A 13,539-nucleotide genomic window follows, 5' to 3' on the forward strand; every position below is an offset into this window, starting at 1 on the left:
CTGAACATTAAAAACATATCTTAAATTTTCCATGGTTAAATAACAGTCAGAAAGCCCCATTCAAGAATGGCTACTACATAAATATGGGCTGATCTTAGCAGCCACTGTTGGGGAAGAAATTACATTTGCTACGGTAGGAAATGTAAGGTGTTTTTCATGATCGCTTAACTCATGAGTCAAAGAGACTTAGGATCAGTAACTGAGCCAGAGGGTGTTTGGTAAAGCAGTGAATAAAATATGGGTCCATTCATAAGGATCGAGGGAATATGATTCCTACATTTGATATGATGCCTACAACGTTTAGGGATAAAAATTATTTTTTTAAGATACCCTAGTCACCTGTTCTTTTTTCCCCTCAATCTTTTCCATATTGCAACAGAGTTCTCCTCACAGCTTGTCCTACAGTTTTTAAAAAATCCTGCTCCTATTTATTCCTAAGGGATGGCAGAAGAGTTAAAATCTTCCCAGTTGAAAACATGTATTTGACTTGAGTCTCCGGGCACTGCAGAACCATTTCCTGTGATTGCAGCAGAGAGAGATAAAATTCCACTGTGGTGGGAATAAACCGAAATTAGATCAAAGATTTCCGGATAATTAAGAGTTCCAAACCAAAACCTCTTTTGCCGCCTTTTGCTTGATCTACTTTTTTTTTTTTTTCTTTTTTTTTTTTTTTCAGGCAAACAGGGCAGTGCTTCACACAGGAAGCCAAATTTGCCTATCAAAAACAACAATCCAAATTGAAAGCGTAACAAGAGCTGAACCGCATTTGCATCCACTGCAATTCCGCGCGCAAACCTGTACCACCCCGCAAGCAGAGGGCTCAGGAGGTGCCTCGCTGGCTGAACGCTTCCTCCGCGGACACATGCATGGCTAGCACAGGTGGATGGAATTGGCGGATTTGGGGTGTGAGGTTCTAGCTCTTCTGCCGTGAAGCATCGCAGCACCTAGTTTTGGGCTAGAAGCTGGAGAGCAGCTGGCTGGCAGAGGTGACAACGCAGAGCGAGCCCGGGGCTCCGGCGCGGCTGCCGAGCTCTCCCGGGGGGATGCCAAGGGCCCCCTGCTCGGCCCCCTGCGCCTGATGGAGGACAGGAGCCGCCAGCTCCCGCTCTATAAAAGCCAGGCGAGGCCTGGGGTGGGGCTGGCGTCAGCGGGAAATGTCTCCCTGGAAGCAGGTACGTGTCTGCGCTCCGCGCGTTTGGGAGGGCGGGGTGCGGGGGCCGAGCGCACCGGGGCTGCCGCGGTCCCTCCCCGCCGGCGGGGCCCGGGAGCTGCCCCGCTCTGCTGCGGCCGCGGGGGGAGCCCGGCCCCAGCCCAGCGCCGTAGCCCCGGCGCTCCCCGCCTCCCGAGCCGGCCGGGAGCCGCAGCTGGCAGCGGCCGGAGGCGCAGCTCCCCGGGCGGCGGCGGAGCCTGGCCGGGCTGCCCGCGCCTCCCGCCGCCGCCGCCTCGTCGGTGGTGGCACGGATCGCCTCCGTCCTGGCCCCGCGGCGGGAAGGGCCGCCCAAGCGGAGCCCTCCTCCCGCCGCCGCACACCCCGAGGAACGGCTTGTTTTCCTGCCCGGATGATGGATTTCTCCGCAAGGTCATCCCTGCCCGCGGCGGCGGTGTGCCCGCGGCTGCCCAGGCGCCGCCGCGGAGGTAAGGGGCGGGGGGAGCGCAGCGGGCATGGTGAGCACCTACACGGCACACACACACACACCAGCGAGGGTGTTCGGCGCCAGGGAGCAGCGGGGCGGGTGCGTGGGCAGGTGCCGGGGCGAGGCGGGCGTGCCTCGCCCTGCCGGCTGTGCCCGGCGCGGGACTCGGAGCCGGGCGGACCGGGGCGCGCATCCCGGGGAGCCGCGGCGGGAGGGGCTGCGGCCGCCCCGCCGAGCGGGCACCAGCGGGTGGGGGCGGCCGGGCCGGCCCCGAGGGTGCCTCTCTCATCCTCTGCTCGTTTTTACCGGCGCTTGTAAGCGACTTTGGGTCCCGCGTGGTACGGGCGCGCGGAAAACTTAAGAAAAGAAATAAAAAAGATGGAGGGAATAATGATGAGATGCCCCCCACCGCCGGGACGGGCCGGGGGGATGCGCGGCGCGGTCGTCATGGCAACGTGCCCGCGGCCGCGATGTCGCAGCGCGGAAGATGCCCCGGAGGCGGCCGCTGCCACGGGGGCAATCCCAGCTGCCGCCTTCCGCCTCCCAGAGCGGGGATCGTGCCCAAGGGGCGTCCCCCGGGCGGACACAGCGGTGAGGCTGAGCTGGGGTATCCCCCGGTGGCACCACACCGTGGTGTGGCGGCTCTGGGCCGACAGCGGGAGGGTCCGCTCGGGTTGCGAGCTGGGGTGTCACGGTCAAGGAGCATCGCGCCGTGACGGGTTGGCCAGGTGATGTCCCTTGCCTGGCTCAGGGCGTTGGGGCTGGGCACGAATCTCTCACGGCCTTTTCCTTCTCTTGCTGTAGTTGGTGACAAAACTACTGATGATGTCAGCTCCTGATCTGTGGCTTGTGTTGTCCACATTCAGCTTGTGTTTTGTGCCCCATACAGGCCTTAGCTTCATTCATGCTTTAATCCTTCATCCTTCTTTTTTTGGCAAGGAAGATAATAATGCTGGTGGTGCATTTAGTAGAATCATAAGGAATTATTATGATCCCATAGTCTAACCTCTTCCATAATATAAAGCAGAGACTATTCCCCAGTGATTCTAAGGTCTGGCCCACCAGCCTCTTCAAACAGTCTTGATTTAATGACTTCCAACGATGGGGATTGACTACATTCCTGGTTAATTGGCTCCAATTTTTAGTTGCTTTGTTAAACGTTTGCATCTCTATTCCACTTTGAACTTTTCTGACTTCATCTTCTAGCTACTGGATCTTGTAATGTTTTGTTTGTCAGATTAAATAGCTATCTAGTTTCAGATCATCTCCCTCTGCTCAAGTATTTAAGGGCAGTAATTAAATAGCCACTTAACGTCTCCGATGAGATAAATAGACTTGACTCTCTTGGTCTCTCCCTGGAATGCAGATGCTCCCCAGGAGAAATGTCTGGGCTGCTCTTCTCTGAGCCTCCACCACCGTCCTCGCTGGTCACCGGTGCTGCACAGTGGATTCCAGGCAGGCCCTTGTTAATGTCACGTGTGGAGATAATAACCTCATGCTCAGTATTCCCCTGTCTATTCACCCAATGGTACAAACTTTTCTTTCCCACGACTACACGGTGGGAACTTCTGTTCCATTAGTTACAGGCAGTGATCCCTGCATTTCTTTGCAAGCCAAGGTTTTCTCAGAAGCTGGTTGCCTGTCTGTAAAAGGAGCATTTGAATTAAATATTTCTACATGTATAACTTTGGATCTGCCTATATTAGAGTTTTTCCCCCACCTCACTTCCGTGGAGTCTGCAGCTCAGGAATAACAATAGACCTTTGGTGTCCTCGAGAAGTCAGAAGGGTTTCTTTTCCCGGGACCTCCATCCTAAAAGGTCTGTCTTCTCTCCCAGCCAGCTTCAAGTAGGTTTAAGGTCACCTAGAGTAAATGGTATCAAGAAGCTATACTGAGTAATATACAAACTGCAAACTCAGAATGCCCATTGCAGTGAATTGTTTTTGTAACTGCTTTTGTTCAGCTGTGCCTCCGAGTGTTGGTGAGAAAGAGAGTTGCTTTCCTGTCTTAGAGAGCTGTAAATCCCACCACTGGCTATGATGTCTAGGCTGACATATACAATGTCATTACTTTGCGAGTCTTTGACTTGAATGTTGTGAGAGTTACTTGCTTTGAAGTATGCTTAAGCCTGGACTTAAAGCTCTCTAGAAAGCACAAAGTCTGAGAGTATGGGCCAGAGGTAGGTGCCTTTGACAGAATATTGTCGATTTTTCCAGCAGCATGTAGCATCTTGAATCTCAACAAAAGGATGAGATTGAGTAGTCTGAAGGCACCTTCTGTGGGACACGGTACAAAATGAATTTCTTTGAAATTAACTTTTTTTTTGTTTGGGTTGGGGTGTTTTTTTTTTTTTGTTTGGGGGTGTGTTTGTAACCACCTTGGCTTGCCCTGTCTACAAGCTTAATGCATAGGGAGGGAGGGTGATATAAGAGGTCTGAAAATTAAAGGTCTTTACATGCAGACCATCCTATGGAGTAAGTGATATGATGATGCCTGTGAGTAAGGTTTGTTCGCATGAATAAAGATAGCAGGATTAAGCCTTTAGAATGACCTAGTTGTCTTCAAAGTGTTAAAATTAAGAAAAGTACATTCTGATTGTGTAACGACTTAAATGTCAGGACAAAGAGTGTTCTTAAAATTCATGAAGATTTTTTTATTACAAGTCCCAGAAAATGTCTATTCATAAGATTTCACAAAGTATAGACAGTGATGCACTAAATATAAACAGTGATGGACCCTTAAAAGGTCTGAAAAATTGTCACAGAGCTGAGATACCATATCTGATTGAATAGAGTAACAGTGAGCTCTAGAATTCTGGTGAATTTTCTACAGGCTGGTGTCAGCATCTTAGGAACTGTTCCTCAATTGTTTGTCCAATTGTATATCCCCTCCAATATAAGATTTTGAAATGTTACTACCCGAGAGGTATCTTTCCCTCACTCATTCAAACTCAACTTCCATCCCCCAAACTGGGCTAATATCTCTGAGTTTTTTCAACATATGCTTTCCCCTTCTCATGGTTGCACCTTTTCTTCAACTCCTTTTGCAATCAGAAGAATATATGTATGTTTCCTTAGGGTGGCTGGTCCCAAAAGTTACACATTTCTGAATTATGAAGCCCATCTAGAGTCAGCCCAGCAATAAGAATAGTGGCTGTGAATTAATTCTACAGGGTCAGGACAGAGAGAAGATAGCATTTTTGAGTCTCAAACTTGCTGAAGAGTGTCCAGCAAGTGCTAGGTTAGACAGATTTCATTAGCAAAATACTTTGGCAGTGGTAAAATTTGCAAATTTGGGTCCTGCAACTGTTACTGACACCGTTATTTTTAAGAACATAAACTCCCTCTGTCAGACTCAGCCAAAGCTAAGGGGATCAACATCCTGCCTACAGTTTGTGAAATCCTCACTGGTGTAGGAGTATAGGCAATCTGCTCGTAGTCTCACAGCTACAGAGAGAACAAAATTTCATAACCTAGAATTATGCTTCTAGCAGCACATCACTTCTTAATTTATAACCCCCACCCTAAAGGCAGAGTTAGGATATAGGCTGAATCTGTTGCCTTTGTGGATTTAAGAGCAATCCTGGATTAAGACCTGATGTTACCTATTTTAGGTAAACATCACCTTCTTGAGAGTCAAAACAAAAAAAAGATGGAAAATTAATTTTACTGGGGGAAAGCAAGTTCTGGACATGTTCGGAATGAAATTAATTTCCTGTCCAATAGGAAAAGTTTTTGAAAGTATATCTCAATACAGTTTACTTTTGCAAATAGTAAAAATAGAAAAGGTCTGCATATATATTTTATTATATATATGGACTTTGAACTCGGTAACAGTTCTATAGAAACAAAGACTGGTACCGATTAAAAAAATTTAATCACACATGATCAGTTACTTATTAACACCAAGTTGTTTGTCTCTTGGGAGTCTGTGGCTAAGAGCTCACATGTGTAAATTGGCAGCAGATCCTAGAGGGTTGAGGTGTCAGCATGCTGCTGAGTAAATAGGGAAGAAAATGCAGTGCCAACACTTGCAACTCCATGCAGGCTGTGGGGGAGAAAGGCAAAGGAAAAAGAGGGCACCAAAGGGGCAATGACTGGGAACCAGCATAATACTGTTTTGCACCTATTTGGCGTCTGTCAGCAGTCGACACATGCACTTGATGAAAATAAGTGGAGGGAAGAATGACAAGTATTACAGTGCATTGTGGTAAAAGAGTGCTACAGGTGTGTCCACAAGGAACACCTTCAGTTCTTTCCCCACATCTCTTAACTCCATGATCCTGTGTAACAAAAGCTTGGTGGCGCGTATGGAAGCTATTACCACAGCCAATATCAACCAGACATCCAGAAAGATACGGTATCTATTATCCAGGAAAAAGTGTCTGTATCTATTATATCTCTGAGTGTAATTGTTGGCAACACGTTACTTCTACTGTTCCTTTTACTGCATGTATTATACATTAGTAAAAGTTGGTAGTAACTGGAGTTTGCTTGTTTCCTTGCCTATTTTCCTCCCTCTGACAGTAGTTCTTTTAGAATTACTTAGGAGCTAATCAAGAGGGGCACAGACACCTCAGTGCTCTGTTAAACTGTTGGTGTCTGTGCTACCAGCATTGCTGCATACTATTGGTGTCTGTGTCGAGCATAGTGGAGACCAGCCCTGAGCTGAGGCTGAAAGCTTGTATCACTTGGCAAGTGGTAACAATTCATTTTCCAATCTAAGTTATATCACTGTTGTCTAGCTTTGGAGGAGAAATATTATGCTGAGGGAGCGGAGGAGAAGTCTCTTAGAAGAGGATCAGAAGAAGTATGTGTTCTGAGATATTTATCATCTCCCTCTCAGGCAACCCTCACAGTCAAACTTAACTATGATAAAACAGATAAGAAGCACATTGCTAGACAGGAATCTTCACTGTGGTCTGGTGACCTCCTGATCCAGGAAGCAGCAGCATTGCTAGGTTTTAAAATCATTCATATTGTCTGTGGCTTGATCGTGGTTACAGAGTAATAACACACCCCCTCTCATTTGGGTGCCTGTACATTAGTGTGCACACACACAAGTGAGGGGAAGAGCAGTGTTTCCTGAAGGACTGGTCGTCTGGATGAGTCTGGAAAGAGCTAACAAAGCTACTATAGGGCTTCAGTTAGCTACAACTGTGAACTAAAACATAGGCCAGGACTGAAGTAGCTAGTATAGGGAAGGCTACCTAGAGAGCCTGCAGAGGAGTATTGTTGTTTTCTGAAGAAAACACATACCAAATATAAGCAGAATGTAGTGACCAAACATTCAGCTTTGGAAAGACAGATCTAACTATTTTCCTTTTTTTTTTCCTGCTAAATGGACAAGGTGTTTTTAAAAATATTGAGAAGTAATCAATGTTTGCTTGAATTCTCACAGTGACACCTCTATCTTGAGATTCTCCTGTAGTTCAGTGATGGTAATTAATATTGTCAGCTCTTCAAAATCATCATGCAATTATCACCAGTTGGCATTTTTATCCTGAAGAACAGGATGGCTTTCTGTGTGCACATGTGCCTTCCTACATCTTTTGGAGAACATTGAACAAATATTGACTATTGCAGTTGGAATCCCAGACTGCATTCTAATGGTGAAAATCCCAGTGATGCTAATGTGCAAACAAACAAAGTTCAGTTTTTAAAAGGGAAGTCAAACAAGAAAAAAGGGAAAATGAAATAAGGAGATGTGCAATTATTTTTTACTGTTCTTCATGCAAAAAACCCAACAGATTCAAACAGAGGGCATGAATACTATGCTACATTATGACTAATCTTAAAAGGATACTATAAAAAGCAATGGCTTATCTCAAATGATGACAGTGAAGTCAGTGAAGAATTAATTCAGGAATTTTCTGGTGACTCCAGGACCCCTCTTTACATGCATGAAATAATCACTAGAAAGCTGAGAAAATCAGTCAAGATGTTATCATGGAAACAGTGGGAATTTTCAAGACAGGATAACAAAGGGTCTGATGTTTACCTTAAATTTGCATAAACAGGAGTCAATTCATTAACATTTATGTGGGGGGAAAAAAAAATTATGTGCTTAGGCATAATTTTCAGATGGATGGTTTTTTCCTCTCCTGGGTGAAACAGAGAAGCAAAAGAGCAGTAGACTGGTTACTAATCTGATTTTACATGGGTTTGGGAAGATATGAGTGTTCTTGTTGGTAGCAGGTAGAGCTGGCACGTGGTTTCTCTGGTCAGGGAAATGTGGTGTCTACCAGCTTTGGGATGAGCAGAGTCCCTTAAACTAAAGCCAGCCTGACTGAAAGTTATTTTCTACTCATGGGCAGTCATTTTGTCTTAGTAAAGAAACTGTAAAATGTTTTGAAGTCCAAGGACTGGTGCTTTACCTTCAGTGTATTGCCAGTGAGATCTACTGGAGCTGCAATTCAGAGCAGCTTTTAGGATGGCCTTTGGGCACTGAGGAATGAGTTAGAAATCACCAGGTCCCAACTTCAGGAAGTGCACAGGTGTAAAAGTTGTCTGAATCTTCCCAGGTCAGCTCTCCTAGAAGCAGTCTGGTTGCTGGGGACTTAGCTAGCCCTTTGGCTAGAAAATGCTGAAGGATGATCACACTTTAGTATTTAACAACTAAAGGGTCACTTTCATAAGTCACTCTCCTTCCTCTGAAGCATCAGTTTCATGAAAAACTTCACACAATTGAAAGATTAAGGTTGAGATGACTCATTAAGAAAATTATGGAATATAATAAGCATGCTGGGGAGTGTAGTAAGGAGTAGAAGTAAGAGTGATAAAATACTTGTCAGAAAGATGATAGTCTTGAGAAGAGCTGTATGGAAACAAGATGACAGAATTATTCCACTCTGAAAGGCTGGCATTTCAGAACTCTTTATAATACTGCTGCACACCACAGCCTCTCCATGTTAATTAAAAGAAAAATGTTAATCTTGCCCTTGAGGTTAATAGTTAGGGAGTATCTGTTAAAAGCCAGTAAAGAGGCTATGAAGGTTTGCATGAGTTTGAGGACCCAGATTTCTGCTCGAGCTAAGCAATAGCCTTACAAGATCTTCTGTTTCAGTACTCCATAAAATAACATCAGTTTCCGTCTGTCCATAGGGACAGGTATCCCAACTGCAAAGTCAGCTGTGGTAACATTTGACAATTCTTAGTTGCAGCACCAAAGGCATTTTCACAGAAAGGGTAAGAGGCGTTTCAAGGAGTCACCTCAAGTGCATGGTATGGCAGAATAAAGGGGCCAAGCTTTCAGGTCCCTATCTGCTGCCCCATTCTTCAAATAAACCTGTTCATGCCGTAAGCAAGAGTATTAGTAACTGCAAATGTGCTTTCATCTACCTCAGCCAAGAACTGATTAGTCTTGGAAAACCATACCTGCATATGATGGTCAGGTCAGAACTGTGCAGAATCTGTGCTGTTATCTCATGCCTGAGAACATAGGCTTCATCAGCTGAATTCAGCCTGTACTTTTGGCCCTGTGCTAGTGGTGCTAAAAATGTGTGAAGATGCACTGCGAACTACGACTGAGGAATAAAAGTGGCTCATTCATTTCCTGAGAAGTCAAGCGAGCTGCAGAGAAGTTTTAACAAATGAGTATTACAAAAGGATTAGCTTCATTAATTTAGCTGCTTGTGCTTTTGGCACTCAGGAATTAATCCAGCCTTTATTGATTGTTTTGAGTCTCAATTAGCTTGATGCCTAGGAAGGAGAAGGGACAAGCTGTTTTCTCCTTCATACAGCAGGCACAGAAACTCAAAGGTGGTCTTTCCTTTGGTGAGAAAAGGGGTTTTTACTTCCTCTCTGGGTTCAGGGTATGCTTCAACTTAAAAGGAGCAATGCAAACCTCACGTCATGGAGCCACAGTGCAATAAAAGCACATAATATCCTATCATAAAGTCTGGGAGCTTTCCCTCAGAAATACTCTTCTATTAAATGGTCTATTTGAGATTTGCTTCCAGCTGGACCATGCTCGGCCATTATCGCATAAACATGTGAGTTGATATTGGGAAATAGCAGAACAGTATTTATCCAGTTCAAAAGATGCTCTTAATATGAAGGGCCTCAAGGGAATATTGCTTGGAAAACAAATTTTCATAATAAAATGACCTATTTTAGAATTGCAGTTTTCCATGCTGGAGGGGACAGGAAGGTAGCAGGATGCTTGCCAAAGTGATGGACAATAAGCACACTCACACTTGCTCCCTAATGAGCAGATGAGTGGACTGAATGTGTTCATGAGATAGTACCCTGGGGTTTTGGGGTGGTTTTTTGTCATTTGTTTGGGGTTGGGTTTTGGTTTGGGTTTTTCTTAATTTCTTTTTTCACTAGATTCCTGCTAGATTTCTACATGACTGTTGTATCCAGATTGGCATGCCTGCGGGAATGTGAGCAGACCTTCCTACCAGCAGCCAGCTCAAACATGCAGATGACATGGAGAGAACCCACACAATGTCTGAGCCGCTCCTCAAAAAGCCTTAGGAGAAGAAAATGAAGGAAAAGGACAACAAAGCTAATAATAGTTTTGTTAAGGATGTACCAGGAAAGCAGGCTTCAATTACATTATGCCTCTAATACTATGATTCCAAGAAGGGAGCTCTATAAGAAGTGTTACTTGCTGTTACTCATCAGTTCCGTCTGTGTGGATGCTCCAGGGCAGCTCATGTGGTGGTGTTCCTCCAGGAGTAGAGCCTGCCTCCTAGTGACTAATGAATCCCACCTACTCAGCCTCAGTTTGTCTCATATTTGTCTGTTAAAACTCTTCTTCTTTTTCAATGTGCTCTATAATCTTTACTTCAGCAATCAAAATTAGTCTTTAATGACCACATGAGTTCAACTAGTTGGCAATCAGAGCCACACCTGTTACTGTAAAAATCCTATCAGAGTTAGTAGCTAACATGCTGCTCAGAGCAGGAAACTTAATTAGATGGGTGAAATTTGACCTTGCAGTTAAAGGCTGTAATTCCTTTGATGCAAACCCCATTAATGGAGCTGCTGTAGTTTACAGGAGGTATAAATCTGCCTTTTACTAGAGGTATCTAACCAGAGATATTGAATTCATATGAAATTGTTCCAAACACCATAGTTGCCATTCTGACAGGAAGCCAAACCACATCATCCTTTCAGTCATCCTGTCTTAGATGGCTGATTCATAATGAATATAGGGCAGATGAGGTAGAGATGAATGAAAAGTGTCTGTTTTCTAGCAGACCATATGATGACTCTTTTGCACTGTGGAATTAAAGACAGTTAAATGTGTTTTGGGGTACACCTGTTAGCTTAGTTTTGGAGAGCATTTTGAAAACATATATTGCCCTTTGAATTAATGTAGGATCGACCTTTGTGTGTTGCATGTGGAATTTCACTCATGGACTTCTGAGCTGACCTCCATGACCAGGATTTAGCTGGGATAAATATCTGGTAGTCACCTAGTTTTGATCTTAAATTCTTCACTGTTGACATTTGAAAGTGTTAATTGGTTATATACACTTAATGACTTATTCTGTCTTTCTTCAGAGAAGTTTTTCTGTTCATGACTGAAAAGAGGGCAGTCTTTGGGAAAATGGGCTTATACATATCCCCCCTTATGCATATACACATTTTTTTTAGTTAAGTCTAGCTGGGATTTTTTGTTTGTCTGAGGGTTTTTGGTGTGGGTTTTTAGTTTTTTTTTTTTAATTTTTATTTTATTTTTATGTCCCTATAGACAGAAAAATACTTTCTGTATGATCAGAGAGCAGCCTTTTGAATAGTGTTTGGTATTGGTCAAACATTGAAAGAGAGAGACCTAATACTTTACCAGAAAAACCACAGGAAATGGGAAAAAGTGTTCATCAGAGGCTTAGAAAGACAAAGCAATGTTTACAATGTTCAACTTGAACATGCAACATGAAGCAGCAAGAGATAGGAACATGGTCAACATAACAAATACTTAAAACTATCTTTCAAAAATGATGCTATACCATGGTGCAAAAGACAATTTTAAAGCATCCATTTATGAACAGTTTCCTGGCCTTGAGCGATATGAAGCTGTGAAATGGTCTGGCAAGGAGCACACAGTAAGAGACAGATGGGGAATCAGTGCTGGAAGAGCATTCAAACCTAGGTCCAGGAGGCAGAGGGCCAAAAAATTTCTCTTATCACAGGGACCAACCAACTTACTTTCCTCTGCACATCCTCATTCTTTTTCTGAGAGAGCAGGTCTCCCCTTCACCCCTTATCTCCTCCTGCCTTCTTACCCAGAGACAATTCACTCAGCAGTTGTAAAGGTACGTCAGCCTCATAAATGGAAAGAAGTCACTGAATTCGTGTAGGAGAAGGCTGGTGTTCCCAAGGTCAGCATTAACACTTTAGTTTTGTGGGAGAAGCTTAGGACTGAGGCATACTAACCTAGAAATTCAACAGCTGAGCCATTTCATCTAGTTGCTGCCCAGAGAGAAGGCGTGGGGTCTAATGATGTTTTAGGTGTTGCAGTTTTTCCCTTTAAATAAAGGCAAAGCCCCCACCCATGAGGGGAAAAGAACACATTTTCTGTCCTTCTGGGAAAGGAAAAGGGTGAGAGTTTTGAGGCAGTGATGGGGGATTTTTCAGCCCATCTGCAGTGCTAACCAGACGTCTGTCTCTCTTAAACCACCTCACATGGCAGTCTGCATTTGCAAAAATATTTTTCTCCTGTTGCCTTGGAGTAGAACAAACCCAACAGTTTTCCTGTGGCTGCCCACACCTGTGGCTAAGAACTGTTAATAAATAGATGAGGGGGCAGAGTGAAGAGAGCTGAGATAATGAAAATCAAGCTACAGTAATTACCTGGACTGTGCTGACCAGCAGCTGAGCAGGGATGGAGGGCAAGGCTTCCCACCTCAGTGACAGCCAAGTTTCTTGCAGTGTGGCCTGAGTGTTTGATAATATGGTTATACAATGAATACCTGATGAATTGCTCTCAGTTTCCCAGCTCTGTAGCCTGGACTTACTTGATCCTCTGACACAATCTGCCTCTGTCCACATACTACTTCCATTTGTTCTTGGTCTGCTCTGAGTTCACTTGCTCTGGCACACAGGTTACAGATTTATAGGAGAGGTGTTTCAGAACAAATTGCCAGCCTTGCTCTCTGCAAGAGAAGCAGCTCATCTGTAAGAAGATGAAAAGATAATTGAGTTGCTGGCTCAGTATCTCATTGACTGCTGCGCTGTTTACACTGGATGTTCTCTTTTATCATATGTTCATACCCCATCTGATCCCATGCCCCACCCGAGCTTTCTGAAGAGCAAGAGCAATAACAGAGCCCTTTCCAAAAGTGCTTACCTCCCTGTATGAACACTTATGAATCTGCAGTGGTTGCAAGTACTTTTCTTGGGTGGAGTATGTGCAAGTACTTTTCCTGGGTCTGTAACATCCTTTGCTTGTTCAGCTTTAAGGTGGTGGCTTTGTGGGGTTTGGTTTTTTTCTTTGTAAATGCTAGCAGCAGTGTATTCTGTACACTTGTTTTGTTTTCTGGTTTTATTTAACAGAGGTCTCTTTCCCTCTTTGTAGATTCAGGACTTGAGTCTAGGAAGGGAAGGAACTCATTTTAATGTTTTTTCAGTAATATTGCAGAGGTGAATCACTAAAGCCAGAATTACTGGGCTCATGATTGCATGGCTTTTAGTAGTAGATGATGAGATGTAGAAGAAAGGTGTTCTGTAGTTAAATCACTGGCATTAGACACCAGCTGCTGCATAGCTTTCTCTGTGATCTTCATCTGTGTTAGATTGTATTGAAGAGGCAGAAAAAGTAAAGGTTCCTACCTTTGGTCTGTATCTTGCCTGCTTAAGTGATGAATGTTTAGCATCTCTGTGCTCCCATGTAGCATCCAGCAAAATGGCAGCGTATGTTAGAACTTTCTGGCATTTCTTGGGTAAGAACAGGA

General features: G+C 44.4%; 1 protein-coding gene across 3 annotated transcripts in view; it reads left to right on the forward strand.

The window, feature by feature from the left end:
* Window positions 1-690: 690 nt before the first annotated feature.
* Window positions 691-13,539, forward strand: part of GPRIN3 (GPRIN family member 3) — a 33,411-nt gene continuing 20,562 nt past the window's right edge. Inside the window, exon 1 of one of the 3 annotated variants that reach the window (XM_048304108.1) lies at window positions 691-1,172. The gene's annotated coding sequence lies outside the window, so the exon portion shown is untranslated. Of the gene's footprint in view, window positions 1,173-1,364; window positions 1,666-13,539 lie in introns of those variants that run through there. The other 2 variants (XM_048304109.1, XM_048304107.1) reach the window with 2 other exon arrangements.

This window comes from Corvus hawaiiensis, chromosome 5, assembly GCF_020740725.1.
Source record: "Corvus hawaiiensis isolate bCorHaw1 chromosome 5, bCorHaw1.pri.cur, whole genome shotgun sequence".
Lineage (NCBI taxonomy): Eukaryota > Metazoa > Chordata > Aves > Passeriformes > Corvidae > Corvus > Corvus hawaiiensis.